This window comes from Doryrhamphus excisus, chromosome 16 (genome assembly GCF_030265055.1).
Source record: "Doryrhamphus excisus isolate RoL2022-K1 chromosome 16, RoL_Dexc_1.0, whole genome shotgun sequence".
NCBI lineage: Eukaryota > Metazoa > Chordata > Actinopteri > Syngnathiformes > Syngnathidae > Doryrhamphus > Doryrhamphus excisus.
In genome coordinates, this window is record NC_080481.1 from 17,078,281 (window position 1) to 17,095,000 (window position 16,720).

Genomic DNA, 16,720 nt, shown 5'->3' on the forward strand with positions numbered 1-16,720 from the left:
ATTAATCTGCTTTATTCACGTGGGCACTTGGCATTAGAACAAACTATGCCGTTTCATCTGCCGGATTCAAACGGCCAGTCGAAATTAATATTTTAATGTAATTTTCCATGTACATATTAACCATGCGGGCTGCACATCGGAAAGACCTGGGTTCGATTCTCCGCTCGGGCATCTCTATATAGAGTTTCCATGTTCTCCCCGTGCATGCGTGGGTTTTATCCGGGTACTCCGGGTTTCCTCCCACATTCCAAAAGCATGCTAGGTTAATTAGCGACTCCAAATTGTCCATAGGTATGAATGTGAGTGTGAATGGTTGTTTGACTATATGTGTATTTTATTTATTCTTATTTTATTTAATAAAAAAAGTGTTTTTATATTTCTCTACTACTAAAATGTTTATTCTTGTAAAATTGCAACTTTTTCCTGTTAAAATACACTTTTAAAAAATAAATTTTGACACTAACTTTATTGACAACTTTATTGGAGCCACTTATGTATGTTTTTTCTACATAATTATGCACTTTTGGCCTTGTCATAATTTTTTTTCTCGTCATAATATGACTTTATTCCATAAATTTTGACTTTATGGCCATAATGTTCCTACTTTTTCGGCAACCAAATTTTTTTTCCCAAAAATTACAACATTATTTGTTTGTTTGTTTCTCATAATATTGCTACTTTCACAAAATAATGTATTTTTTTCTTTAATACTTTAATTCTTATTTTCCATCACTATATTACTAGTTTTTTCTTGTGAAATTCAAACTTTTGTTTTTATATTTTGACTTTATTTTCACGACAATTTCTGTCATTGTTGTTTATTCAATCATTCATATATTAATCATTTATGTCTATAATATTTTGACTTTTTACAACATAAAAATAAATTTTTATTTGTTTGGTTATAATATTCCGCTTTCAAAAATATCATATATATGAACTATGATTTTTGACCTCTATGCTACTAAAATTACGTTATTTGTCCTCATTATATTACTTATATAGTTTATTCTCTTAATACATTATTTGGACTTTTCAAAGTCCTTTTCAAGCTAATAATTTTTTTTTCTTGTAACTTTGATCTAATATTACAAGTTTGTCGGAAAAACTTTTTTTTTCTTCTTGATATTTTGACTTTATTCTTGTAAAATTGCATCTGTTTAGTCTCTGCTGTGTTTTTCTTTTTGGTTTCACAATATTACTAGTTTTTTCTTGTGAAATTCAAACTTCTTTCTTTTTATATTTTGACTTTATTTTCATGACAATTTCATTGTTTATTCAATCATTTATATATTAATAATTTTGTTCTGTAATATTTTGACTTTTTACAACATAATTTGTAAAAAAAAAACCAAAAAACTTTTATTTGTTTGGTTATAATATTCCACTTTAAAAAAAAATATATATATATATATATTTATTTATTTTTTTTTATTATTATTTTTTTGAAAGTGGAATATATTATATATATATATATAATATGAACATATAATATATATAAAACCTACCAAGGAAGTTGCCTGATTTCGTGTTTGCCCCGGCACTTGTGTTAGAAGACTCCAGTTGGACGAGCACCCAAAATCCGTTATGGCCGCACGTTAGCCAACTTCTCCAGCTGCTGTGGCACAACTCTGCCTATTTGGAAACGGTTCGGAATTCATTTGGTTGAACTCTGTAATCGCTCTTACGGGCCATGCTTCTGCATGCTGCATTCAATACCTGCTATAGGTGCTTGCTAACATTTGGTTTTTGCTCTTTTTTTCCTCATTTTATTTATTTATTTATTTTTTTACGTTATAATGACTTAATTCCCATAATATTTTGACTTTATTCTCCTAACATAATAATTCAGCAACCTACTCTTCTGAAATTACTGCTTTTTTTGTTGTTTTGTTTGTTTTTCACTATTTTCCAACGTCCCAAAAAATATTTCATCATGCTAGTAACATGATATTATTTCCCCTAATATTTTTACGCTATTCTTGTATTACTACTTTTTGTCGAAAACTTTTTTTTTTTATCTCCTTGTGTAAATTTTACATTTTCTGATTTTTTTCAGTTTTCTTGTTCCCATAATATTTTTCACTTTGTGCCCATGTTATCATTTTGTTTGTCATCATTTTTTTAAAGGATATTTTCAGCTCTTTGCAACTAAAACCCGTTTTTTTTTTTTCATAATATTACGAGACAATTCTTGTAAAATTGGCTTTTTTCTATTAATATTTTGACTTTGTTGCAGCTGTTTTTTTTTTTAAATATTTTAATTTTTCAATTTTCAAACTCTTTCAACTTTATTCTTGGAAATTTTCTTTTTGTAAAAATAAAGTCAAAATATTATGATGTTAACATCATAATATTTTGACTTTATTTTTTGTAATATTATAACTTTTCCCCAATTTTTTTGATATTCCGTTGCTTGTTTAAGACTGTTTTTTTGTATTTCAACTTTATGATATTACATGTTATTGTTATTAATTATGAATTTTTAAATATTTATTATATTATATTATATTATATTATATTATATTATATTATATTATATTATATTATATTATATTATATTATATTATATTATATTATATTATATTATATTATATTTGTTATAATATGATTTTATTCATTAAAAATCATTGCTGATTTTTCCAGTTTTGCTGTTGTTGTTTTTGTTTTTTGTTCAATTATATTTTTAGAATGGCTGCAGGCCCCCGGGATGCAGTTTGGACACCCGTGATTTAACCTATTCAGCCTCCCAAGTATGCTCCGTGTGCTATTATGCAGCGGAATAAATGGAATTTTCCTCTTCATGATGCATTTTCTGACTGATGCAACTTCCAATTTTACAATCTGAAAGCGAAATGCGGATAGAAATCCACACGATGGAGCGTATCGCTGCTTGTGTGCAGGTGGAAAAAAGGATGATGATGATTTTTATACCAATAACGGACGTCCTTGCTCATGTTCTTGCTTTGTTTCACACTTTATCTCCACTTTGGCACGAGCATCCCTCCAAACCGCAACACCTCAAGAGCCTACAACAAGAACCAATAAAATGGCCACCTCCATAAATGTCTCCAGTCTTTCACAAGACACCTGCGTGATTGATGCCGAGGAGCGAGAACATCTCCAACTGTGGGGAGATGCTTTGCCATCAACTAACATGGCCGGGGGGCTGCCGAGAGATAAAGTGAGGTGTGCCGGGCGAGGAGAGGAGAGGCGCAACTAAATAACCGAGGGGAGTGATGGATGAGCACAACAAATACTAAAAGATGAAATGAAAGGCAGAGCAGGAGTAATGGACATACATCTGTTGCTCATTATCCTGCTGGCCTGGATGCTGGTAATTGCTCCAGCTGACATAACTCACAGCAGACCTTACTGAGTCGTATGGAGGCGCAGGTGCGCCACTTTAATTGTCTCCAAATAGAACTTTCCTTCACGTTCTTCAAATGTTTTGACCGTGACCTCGCGTGGTAATGGTCATCGAGAACGAAACAGATAAATGTGGTCGCATGCAAACGAGCCCGAAAGTGCACGGAAGTGATGCTATTATCATTAAATGCTACTTCACTAGCTTGAAGACCCGTTCCTCAACCCTCTTGATGATTCGAGAAGGTCAGGGTGTGATTGTTCGGCTGTTTGGGCCAAATTTTTTTTTTTGGAAAAACATGGAGGCTCTCTCACGCTGAGCATCATGCAGACTCTTGTACTGGGATTGTCTTTGACTAAGGGTTTTTGTCGTCAAATTTGATTCTAAATTCAATCTAAATCCATCAAACTGGTTTTAGCTCGTGTCTCGGGTGTGTGTGTGTGTGTGTGTGTGTGTGTGCCTGTTACATGAGCTGTAGAAAGAACACAAGTTTGTCACGCAACAGCGTCTCTATTGTTTATTCTACAGTGCTTTTATTGTTTTATACTAGCCATCAATAACAGATAACAGATGCAACTTTGTAACTTTGATATATCTTGTAAAGCAACACATGTAGATATGCTATGAAGTTTTATATATATATATATATATATATATATATATATATATATATATATATATATATATTTTTTTTTTTACAAAAGTCAAAATATTTGAAAAAAAATATTATGTCATTATCATAAAATCTACAAGAAACTGAAATACTTCAAACATTAAAAAAAAAAAATATATATATATATATATAATATAAATAAAGAAATTGTTATAATAATTTCATATATTTTCAAATTTCATATTTTTTTATATTTTCAAAATAATTTGATATATTTTAATATAATTATTTATTTAAAAAATAAATAAATTCAATTTTATGGGAATAAAGTAAAAATATCCACACAAAAAAAAATCTGAATTATAACACCATGGGAATGAAGCCAAAATATTACAGGAATAAAGTCATGATAACGAAAAGAAAACTTACAAAGCTTTTTTAGGAAAAAAAATAAATTTAATAAATATATTTAATAAATAAAAAAAACTTTAATAAATTTAATAAATAAAAAATAAAGTCAAAATGAATTATAACACCATGGGAATGAAGCCAAAATATTACAGGAATAAAGTCATGATAATAAAAAGAAAACTTACAAAGCTTTTTTATGAAAAAAAAATAAAATTTAGAAAATTTAAAAATTAAAAATTAAAAAAAAAATATATATATATATATATATATAACCTTATAGCATATAAGCAATAGCAATAATTGCATTCATATTTTTTGTTTTTGTTGAATATATATATATATATATATATATATATATATATATATATATATATATATATATATATATATATATATATATATATATATATATATATATATATATATATATATATATATATATATATATATATATATATATATATTGGTTATATATATATGTATATGTATATATATATATATGTATATATATATATAAATATATATACATACATATATATATACACATATATGGGAGCAAAAGCAAAATCATTGCATTTATATTTTTTGTTTTTGTTGAATATATATATATATTTTTTTTTGTTATTATTTTTTTTCACGAGATGGACTTAAAGATCTAAAATTCATTCCAGATCATTTATTTCAAATGTTGTTCACAAATCTGTCTAAATGTGTGATAGTGTGCTCTTCTGCAAAAAAAAAAAAAAAAACAGCTGCAATTTCAAGAGAATAAAAGCAAAATATTGAGAGGAAAAATAATATATATTCTAATGCAAAATGGTCGTAATTTAATGAGAATAAACTAGTAGTACCACAAGCGTATTTGCCATTTTAGTAGCATAGAGTTATAATATATAAATAGTAGTTTTAATTTAAAATAACGATGGTCTTCATTGTTTCCTACCCACGAAGCATCCCGTGGATTATTTTGGCCAATGCTCATGTGTGAAGGTGTCCATTCCAGCTGTTCCTCCCACCAGGCCAACATGAAGGAGCCTCACAGCTGTGAAAACATGGCGGCTCCAGGTGACTTGCCCACCTTGACTCCCATTCATCAAACCATGTTTACCCTGGCCGTACCCGGTGCTTGGCGATGGAGCTGAACAGACCTGAGGCCAGTTTAGCACCCGTGGGGGATCCTCATGTGGAAGGACAATGTTAGCCCCAGTAATTCTCTATCAAAGACCTGCACAGAACGCTTTCTAGATCTTCCAGAATCTGCACTGTCTGAAATGTCATTTTTTATTTATTTATTGAACTAATGGCCCGCGTCGGGGCACGCCCACTTCACTGTGATTGGTCCCACTCAAATTGTACAGGTTTATGTTCCCTTTAAACAGTGACAAAGAAAATGTTTTGTTTGAAAATGTTGAATTGGTCTGTGCTGTGACTTGGGAGGTTCCACTTGATCAGGGGTGTCAAAACAGCTTTCGTCATTTAGGTGAATAACCCCCCTCCCCCCCGCACTCACCCCCAGGTTTTTTTTTATTTCTCTATTTTCTAAATTTTATTTAAATTTTTTTTCTTAAAAAAGCTTTGTAAGTTTTCTTTTCATTATCATAACTTTATTCCTGTAATATTTTGGCTTATGGTGTTATAATTCAGATTTTTTTGGGGGGGGATATTTTGACTTTATTTCCATAAATTGAGTTTATTTATTTTTAAAATAAAGAATTATAAATAATATAATATATAAAATTATTATATCATAATAAAAATAAATAATAATAATTTATATATATATATATGTATATATATATATATTTTTTTTTTTTTAAGTATTTCAGTTTCTTGTAGATTTTATAATAATGACATAATATTTTTTTTCAAATATTTTGACTTTTGTAAAAATACAGCTAATTTTTAATGTTTGCTGTTTTTCCCCCACAATTATTTCAGCTTTCTTGTAAATCATTTTCCTAATATGTCTCATTTTGTAATTTTTTACTTAAATTTGACATTTTTTGACATTTTTTTGACATTTTTTGACATTTTTTTGACATTTTTTGACATTTTTTGACATTTTTTGACATTTTTTGACATTTTTTGACATTTTTTGACATTTTTTTACATCTTTTTACATTTTTTACATCTTTTTGACATTTTTAATTTTTTTTAATTTTTTGAATTCGTTGACATTTTTTGACATTTTTTGACATTTTTTCACATTTAAAAAAAAAGACATTTTTTCACATTTTTTTGACATTGTGTGTGTTTGTTCTTGTAAAATTTACTTTTTCCTTATTAGATTACAACTTGACTTCATTTTTTGTAAAAACCTTTCACAAAGGTTTTTTCATGACTGACTCATAACTTAAGAGTATATTTTTATAACAATTTGAACTCGATGCTACTGAAATAGAGGATTTTTTTTTTCATTTTTCTCATAAAATTGCAACTTTTTTTTCTCAATATGTTGACTTAATTACAGCTGTTATTTCCATTTATGCTGTTGTTGGATTTAAACAACAAAATATATTTTTTGGAACGTGCCACAGCCCGTACATGGTCCCCGGGCAGCACTTTGGACACCCATGCACTTGATCCACAGCGGTCTAAATCTGGCATCGAACGGTCTGCTCACGTCTCCATCTTGGATGACGCCGATCGCAGCATTCCGGGCCTGCTAGCCCAAGAAGAAGCTAATGCAGAAGGACGTGCTTACGTTAGCGCTTGTGCTTGAGCGGATCACGTTTATAAACAAACTCTCAATTAAATTTTCACAAACCAGTTGACTTACAGTAACCTGAGAGCTTTCAGCGCCTGCGGACCGCCGACGCCTCAGGGCGACTACTGCACCCCCCCCCCACTACATCACCAAACTGTGAGTGGCAGAGCTTGAGGTCGGCTCGGTTTGACTGAGCATCTTTTGTTCCGAATTGTATTCCCGATGAACACAACTCGTGGATAAACAATGTTTCCTGTGCGGGGCCGCGGCGCCGCGCTCGCTCTCTTTGGTCAACATGTGACATCATCATGCGCGGTAATAAGGTAAGCTGCTCTTAAACACAGGAAAATCTTATCAGATTTCTTCCTGGCTTCAAAGGAATGCATAATAACGTTCCGCTGAACTCGCCTCTGGGATCGGGAGCGCCGTGTGGGAGGCTGGGAGAGGACTGCGGTGTTCCTGAGCTGCGATAAGCCAACATTTCCTCCCTCTTTGGATTTATTTTCCTTGGGTTTACGAGGCGGGACTCGTATTGTCGGATGCAAAGCCTCTGATGACTTGAAGATGGAGCTACGTAGGAGCGGCGTCCTCTCATGTGAACCCCACCTCCGGGGTTGACCTCTACAACGGATGCTCGCATGCGGCAGCGACGTGGACCAAAACTTTGGGACTTTGTTGCAGCAAGTAAAGTGACAGATTGTAAAAAAAAAAAAAAAAAATTTAAACTGGTTGGGCTGAAACTCTCGGGCTCGAAAGGCAGCAGCTGTACCATGACACCCCCAAGGATCAGCATGGGGGCAGTTTTTGTCTTCATTTTTATTGTGTCATTTTACAAATCATTTCAATTTTCGATTTCAATTACGATTTTATTCCCACTAGTTTATTCCCCAATGAAATTTTTTCCCAGCCCAAAATTTAAAAAATTAAAAATTCCTTTTTGTTTTGTTTCAGAATATCATGACTTTATATTTTATATACTTTTTTATATACTTTTTCATATACTTTTACACATTTTACAATTTTTTTATATACTTTATTTATTTATTTATTTATTTACTTACGTATTTACTTATTTATTTACTTACTTACTTATTTACTTACTTACTTATTTACTTATTTACTTATTTACTTACTTACTTATTTATTTATTTACCTATTTACTTATTTACTTATTTACTTATTTACTTATTTACTTACTTACTTATTTACTTATTTACTTACTTACTTATTTACTTACTTATTTACTTATTTACTTATTTACTTATTTACTTATTTACTTATTTACTTATTTACTTACTTACTTACTTACTTACTTATTTACTTACTTATTTACTTATTTACCTACTTACTTACTTACTTACTTACTTATTTATTTACTTACTTATTTATTTACTTACTTATTTATCTATTCATACTATATACATATTTGAACTGAAATTAAAAATTCCTCATAATAATTTTATAATAATTTTTATTTTTTTATATTTAATCATAATTTTCTGGTAAAAAAATTTCTCTTCAGAATCTGACCTTTTGTTCATATTTTGAAAATCATAATGTGTTTTAATTTTCCCATTTTCTCTTTATTCCCATCATATCTTTACTTTATTTTCATACCAATTCTTTTCTGTCACAACCTAATTGTGTGAATATATTTTAATATATATATAAATATAATATATTTTATATTTTTTTGTAAATTTTCTTCTCATAATATTATCACTATTTTCTGCAACTGAACTTTCCAAAATGTACAACATTTTTTATTGTTTTGTTTCTTATAATAGTACAATTTAGAATTTTTAATTGTATGCCACTTAAATTACAATTTCGAATATTAAAGTTTTGTGTTAGATTACAAATTTTATCTGATATTTTGTCATTATTCTTGTATATTTACTGCAGATTTTTCAGATGTGTTATTTTTTTGGGGTGGGGTAATAAGTCCTGAGACTTACATCCTATCCATCCTGGTCACTCCCAATGAGAACCTCAGCATCCTCATCTCTGCTACCTCTAATTCTGCTTCCTGTCTTTACACCAAACAACATGGCTGCTCTCACCACAGTTTTGTTCTTGAATTCTTCTTGAAACGCTTTCAAAAATGTTCCATATTTTATTATATATTATATTTATTAAAATTATATTTTTCAAATGCTCCACAGCCCTATAAGAAAACAGCCACAGGCCGAAAATGGCGTCCGGGCTGCACTTTGGTCACCCCGACAATGGACAATATTGAATATTGGTAAAACATATGGAGCATATTTTATATATGATATCTCTTTAATAATATAATAATAATGCAGAGCGTCAATAAAAAAAAGTAGCTGCACTTTTATTTTCAAAAGCTGCCTAAAGCGCTAACGGTAAAGAATTGATTTGTATTTTCCGACATGGCGCGGTTATGCCGAGGTAACCTGGGAACAGAGTGGGCGCCATCCCGTTCACAGGCTGCTATTTTCTTTTTTCTTTTTCCTGTTGCTGAGGGAAACAAACCATCGCCGCAGAGGCCGCACTCCCCCTCGGGCGCTCTCCCACGTTTAGCACGTTATCCTCCACATCTGTAATAATACCGGCTCATTTGTTGTGATTAAGCCTTTTATCTGCGACCTGCATCTTACATCCACAACATCCCCGCCGTTACACCTTCCTGCCCCACGCCGCCTTGTTTACACTCGCACTGCGGTTGCAGCCGGGCGCCATTTTGGTGTACCGTCGTTTACTGGCTACGTTTTGCGGAGAGAGAAAAATAACAATGGCTTCTATTTCCAGTTTGACTCTTAACTGAAAACTCCAAATATGGCCATCACGGTTTGATGTCAGGGGACGCTCGGGTCAAAGTTCATATCAACTCATGTGAGTCTTGGTCGACTCATTACCAAATTTCTGCAAGAAACTCGACTCTAGTCCTTGTCAAATGTCCAGTACTCGTGAGTCAGTCAAACTCTAGTCCTCGTTAAATGTCCAGTACCCGTGAGTCAGTCAAACTCTAGTCCTCTTCAACTGTCCAGTACCCGTGAGTCAGTAAAACTCTAGTCCTCGTTAAATGTACAGTACCCGTGAGTCAGTCAAACTCTAGTCCTTGTCAAATGTTCAGTACCCGTGAGTCAGTCAAACTCTAGTCCTAGTCAAATATCCAGTACTCGTAAGTCAGTCAAGCTCTAGTCCTCATCAAATGTCCAGTACCCGTGAATCAGTCAAACTCTAGTCCTCGTCAAGTGTCCAGTACCCATGAGTCAGTCAAACTGTAGTCCTTGTCCATGTCCAGTACCCGTGAGTCAGTGAAACTCTAATCCTTGTCAAGTGTCCAGTACCCGTGAGTCAGTCAAACTCAAGTCCTCATCAAATGTCCAGTGCCTGTGAGTCGGTCAAACTCTAGTCCTTGTCCATGTCCAGTACCCGTGAGTCAGTCACACTCTAGTCCTCAACAAATGTCCAGTACCTGTGAGTCGGTAAAACTCTAGTCCTCATCAAATGTCCAGTACCCGTGAATCAGTCAAACTCTAGTCCTCGTCAAATGTCCAGTACCCACGAGTCAGTCAAACTGTAGTCCTTGTCCATGTCCAGTACCAGTGAATCAGTCAAACTCTAGTCCTCATCAAGTGTCCAGTACCCACGAGTCAGTCAAACTGTAGTCCTTGTCCATGTCCAGTACCAGTGAATCAGTCAAACTCTAGTCCTCGTCAAATGTCCAGTACCCACGAGTCAGTCAAACTGTAGTCCTTGTCCATGTCCAGTACCAGTGAATCAGTCAAACTCTAGTCCTCGTCAAGTGTCCAGTACCCGTGAGTCAGTCAAATTCTAGTCCTCGTCAAATGTCCAGTACCCATGAGTCAGTCAAACTCTAGTCCTCGTCAAGTGTCCAGTACCCGTGAGTCAGTCAAGCTCTAGTCCTCATCAAATGTCCAGTACCCGTGAGTCAGTCAAACTCTAGTCCTCGTCCATGTCCAGTACCCGTGAGTCAGTAAAACTCTAGTCCTTGTTAAATGTCCAGTACCCGTGAGTCAGTCAAACTCTAGTCCTCGTCCATGTCCAGTACCCGTGAATCAGTCAAACTCTAGTCCTCATCAAATGTCCAGTACCCGTGAGTCAGTCAAACTCTAGTCCTCGTCAAATGTCCAGTACCCGTGAGTCAGTCAAACTCTAGTCCTCGTCAAATGTCCAGTGCCCGTGAGTCAGTCAAACTGTAGTCCTTGTCCATGTCCAGTACCAGTGAATCAGTCAAACTCTAGTCCTCTCCAAATGTCCAGTACCAGTGAATCAGTCAAACTCTAGTCCTCATCAAATTTCCAGTACCCATGAGTCAGTGAAACTCTAGTCCTCGTCAAATGTCCAGTACTCGTGAGTCAGTCAAACTCGAGTCTTCATCAAATGTCCAGTACCCGTGAGTCAGTCAAACTCTAGTCCTTGTTAAATGTCCAGTACCCACGAGTCAGTCAAACTGTAGTCCTTGTCCATGTCCAGTACCCGTGAATCAGTCAAACTCTAGTCCTCGTCAAATGTCCAGTACCCATGCCCATGAGACAGTCAAACTCTAGTCCTCTTCAACTGTTCATTACCCATGAGTCAGTCAAACTGTAGTCCAAGTCCATGTCCAGTACCTGTGAGTTAGTCAAACTCTAGTCCTCATCAAATGTCCAGTACCCGTGAATCAGTCAAACTCTAGTCCTCATCAAGTGTCCAGTACCCATGAGTCAGTCAAACTCTAGTCCTCATCAAATGTCCAGTACCCGTGAGTCAGTCAAACTCTAGTCCTCGTCAAATATGCAGTACTCGTGAGTCGGTCAAACTCTAGTCCTTGTCCATGTCCAGTACCCGTGAGTCAGTCAAACTCTAGTCCTCTTCAACTGTCCAGTACCCGTGAGTCAGTCAAACTCTAGTCCTCTTCAAATGTCCAGTACCCGTGAGTCAGTAAAACTCTAGTCCTCATCGTCCTTGTCGACTACTCTTAAGTCTTCTTTGGGTTCCTGTAAATCAGTGAAACTCGGAAGTCAGTGGAACTGGAGTCTTCGTCCCTGTGAATCAGGAAAACGTGAGCCTTTGTTGAGCACCCGTGAGTCAGTGAATCTCAAGATCCGTTGACTTATGGACTTGCACACTTCTTATGGACTTCCTGGAAATGGTGTTTGTTTGGAGGAAAACGGGATGAGTTCTCCCAAATCGTGTCGGAGAAGCTCCGGAGCTGTCAGCAGACCTGACAGCGTGGCACTGGAAGAATAATGTATCCCGTCAGAATGTCGGAAGTGGTCTTCACTCGACGTCACAGAACCCGGGATGCCGTGACACATTTGAAGGCAACAACTTCCACGGCAGCCGGCAGGCGATCGTTCAAAGACAAATTGAGTTTTAAAGACTCGGAAATAACACGTATCGGTTAAGACATAAAGAAATATCTTTGTTTGGGTTTTTTTTTTGTTCTTATTGTTTTTGAAACCTCTCTAGGCCTCCATGTCGCACACCAAATAATCGCTTCTTCGAGAAAATAGCGTAAAAATAGAGCAAAATTTACATTTACCAAGCTGTCTTATCTTTGTCATCGTCTTTATCCTTTCTTCCACACCTTAGCGCAGATAAGAGCATCGCTTGCTGTTGCTATCGCTGGGGAAACCTAACAGGATTAAGTGGATGAAAAGACACACTTTTGTTTCTCGAGTGAATTACCTTCTGAAAAACCTTGTTGAGATAAAAATCAGATTTGAGGGAGAAAATTCATGTAGAAAAGTAAAAGTAATGTGATGCAACAATTCATGTTTCCACTCAGCAGTACACTTCATACTGGTTTGGCACTGCTTTGTATATATGTTGTATATATTTTTATGGTAATGGTAATGGTTTTATTTCATTTGAACATGCATCAGATTACAATTGAATGCATCACATAATCAGTTCCCAGTTCCACATGTCCGAAAGGAGTAGGAAGAAGCAAAGTTTATTAAATCCTACCCCTCCAATCTGGTACTTTTGTTCACTTCCTGCTTTCCTAATATTTTATTTTATTTTATTTTATTTTATTTTATTTTATTTTATTTTATTTTATTTTATTTTATTTTATTTTATTTTATTTTATTTTTTTTTTTTATTTTTTTTTAGTTTTTTAGTTTGTCATAGAAGTGAAAAAGCCCCTTATTTTTTATCAGTTTTTGCCGTTTTTTTCCAGCAAATATTTTAATCTTATTTCCTAAATTTTGGTACATTTTCTTTTCATAATAAACTCCTACACCGTTTATCGATAAAGTTCGATTCGCAGCAAGCGGCACAACACCGGACGTCCTCTTAAGCACTTGTGAATGTGACCAACCACAGCTGAGTGGGCGTGTCTGGAGGTGGACTATGGGTGGAATAAATTAAAACAGACTGAATGCAAAGAAATACAGCCGAATAGGTGCAGATTCTGGAAGCTCTAGAAAGCTTTCTGTGCTAGTTCTCGCATTAACTGCGTGTCTGGAGGTGGACTGTGGGTGGAATAAATTAAAACAGACTGTTTTTTTTTTTGCAGGAAACACAAAATCCCCCAAAAAATACAGCCGGATAGGTGCAGATTCTGGAAGATCTAGAAAGCTTTCTGTGCTAGTTCTCTTGAAACTGTTCTATAGGAGTCCATAACTCGATAAAATACCAAAAAATTTGCATAATAGGTCCACCTAAGTTATGTTTAGCGCTTAGTTGTTGATACACAAATTTTTTATGGATGCGTTTTTGTTTTTTTGTTGTTGTTTTTTTGTTTGATGCCATCCATATAACGATATACGATATAATATTTTTTTTCACCTAATGTGGCCTTCAAGTTAAAAGTTTTTCCCACCCCATCCTAAAATGACAGTTTTCTCGTAAAATTGCAACTTATTTTGTTTGAATATTTTTCTCAAAATATTTTGACTTTACTCTTGTAAAATTACAGCTGTTTATTAATTTATTTTTTTTTTACAGTTTTGGTATTGCTTTTTATGTTTTTTTTTCTTGGAATTATGCCTTTACTGTCATAACTTCTCCATAAGCTCATTTAAACCAAGGAGTCTAAAGTCAAAATAGGCATGCCCATCGACATCCACTTCCTGCGTAGGTTTGGCTCTTTTGGATTGAATTTAAAGTATCAGTACGATTTGTTTTTAGATGAATACTTTGCAATGGAATAATACTTTTTTTTCACAAAAAGAAAATATTTTTTTGTAGTATAGCTAAAGCTTATAAAGCTGCACACGTTCTTTGAGCTCAGAAGATACTGAGATCAGTCGCTCGCTACTTTGGCTCAACGGAATGTCGGAAGCTGTTCAGTCCTTCCACCATCTGCTGCCGCAGTGCCGCCGCCCTCCCTTCCCCATTTCCGTGCCGTAAAGCGCCGCGACAGGTTTGCCTCCAAGTCTGAGCAGGTGGCTTCTGGTGGAAAAATGGTGCGTCCATGACTGTCGTGACTGTAAAAGTTGCGGTTCTCAGGTGCGAGCGCAGGTGTGGCAGCCTGCGGCGCCGAGCGGACTTTCGCGCACCAGATGGAACTCGCTCGGACGCACTCAGGCCTGGCGACCACCGGTCTCCAACTTTCATCGGTGGCTTGGCCGTGCTTGCGAGTTTGAAGAGTAAAAGAGCTTAGATCTGAAGTAACAAATGGTACTGTACCCCCCCGCCCCCCTGGGAATAAAGTCAATATATTACGAGTATAAAGTAATATTACAAGAAAAATATTATTTCAGAAGAATATATCAATATTTTAAACAAACAAAAAAAAACAAAAAACTAACATGAAAACGTGGGGGGGGGGGGGGGGGATCCAGAATTAAGTAAAAAACAAAAAAACATAAATTTAAAAAAGTTGGGGAAATTCAAAAAAGCGAGCTGTAATTTTACCAGAATATTAAAAAGAAGAAGTTGCAATTTAAATCGGATAAACTTAAATATTAAAATATATTTTGTCAAAGTTGTAATATGAGAAACAACATAAAACTGTATTTTATGGTAAATCAGGTTGTGGAAAAAGTTTATATTTTGGAAATAAAGTCAAAATATTAGAAAAAAAGTCATAATATGACAAGAGAAAATTCACAGATTATTTCGACAGAAAATTAAAATATTTTAAAATTAAAAGAAGAAAACATATGAGAAAAAAATAGTCGAAATATGAAAAGACAATTAACAAGAAAGTTGAAGTACAACATTTTAAAAACAGTGGAGATAAAAAAAAATCAAATTTTGCAAGGAAAAAGTCAAAATATTAAAAGAAAATTTAATTCTCAGAGAAAAAAGTTGCAATTGTATGTGAATAAATATGACAAAATTTCATCTTAGAATTTAAATATTGAAGAAAAAAATTATTTTTAACTTGTATTACAAAAACCAAAAAAAGTTGCACTTTTTAAAAGGAGTTTGGGGAATAAAATCAAAATATTTTTAGAATAAAGCACTCATATTAAAATATTTGAAGCATAAAAAAAACATGAAAAAAATAATTGTAGGCTTTTTCTTATCAAAAAGCTGAGATGTTTTTTGCTTGAAATATGTTCTTAAAGAACCCCTGACCCCTGTTAGGAGCAAGACATCCCTTTTAAAAAAATCTAATTTTACAAGGAAAAAGTCAAAATATTAAAAAAAAATTGAATTCTCAGAGAAAAAAGTTGCAATTGTATGTGAATAAATATGACAAAATTTCATCTTAGAATTTAAATATTGAAGAAAAAAATATTTTTAACTTGTATTGCAAAAAACAAAAAAAGTTGCACTTTTTAAAATGAGTTTGGGGAATAAAATCAAAATATTTTTAGAATAAAGCACTCATATTAAAATATTTGAAGCATAAAAAAACATGAGAAAAATAATTGTAGGCTTTTTCTTATCAAAAAACTGAGATGGTTTTGGCTTGAAATATGTTCTTAAAGAACTCCTGACCCCTGTTAGGAGCAAGACATCCCTTTTAAAAAAAATCTAATTTTACAAGGAAAAATTCAAAATATTAAAAGAAAATTTAATTCTCTTGGCCGTGCTTGCGAGTTTGACGAGTAAAAGAGCTTAGTACTGTACCCCCCCGGGAATAAAGTCAATATATTACGAGTATAAAGTAATATTACAAGAAAAATATTATTTCAGAAGAATATATCAATATTTTAAACAAACAAAAAAAAAAACCTAACATGAAAACGTGGGGGGAAAAAAAATCCAGAATTAAGTAAAAAACAAAAAAACATAAATTTAAAAAAGTTGGGGAAATTCAAAAAAGCGAGCTGTAATTTTACCAGAATATTAAAAAGAAGAAGTTGCAATTTAAATCGGATGAACTTAAATATTAAAATATATTTTGTCAAAGTTGTAATATGAGAAAAAACATACAACTGTATTTTATGGTAAATAAGGTTGTGGAAAAGGTTTATATTTTGGGAATAAAGTCAAAATATTAGAAAAAGTCATAGTATGACAAGAGAAAATTCACAGATTATTTCGACATACAATTTAAACATTTAAAAATTAAAAGAAGAAAACAGGTGAGGAAAAAATACAGTCAAAATATAACAGGAATAAAGTATAATTATGAAAAGACAATTAACAAGAAAGTTGAAATACAACATTTTAAATAAAAAAATCTAATTTTACAAGGAAAATGTCAAAATATTAAAAGAAAATTGGAATCTCAGAGAAA

General features: G+C 33.4%; 1 long non-coding RNA gene across 1 annotated transcript in view; it reads left to right on the forward strand.

The window, feature by feature from the left end:
* Nucleotides 1-16,720, forward strand: part of LOC131104614 (uncharacterized) — a 289,804-nt gene that overhangs the window by 244,331 nt on the left and 28,753 nt on the right. The window lies entirely within an intron of this gene.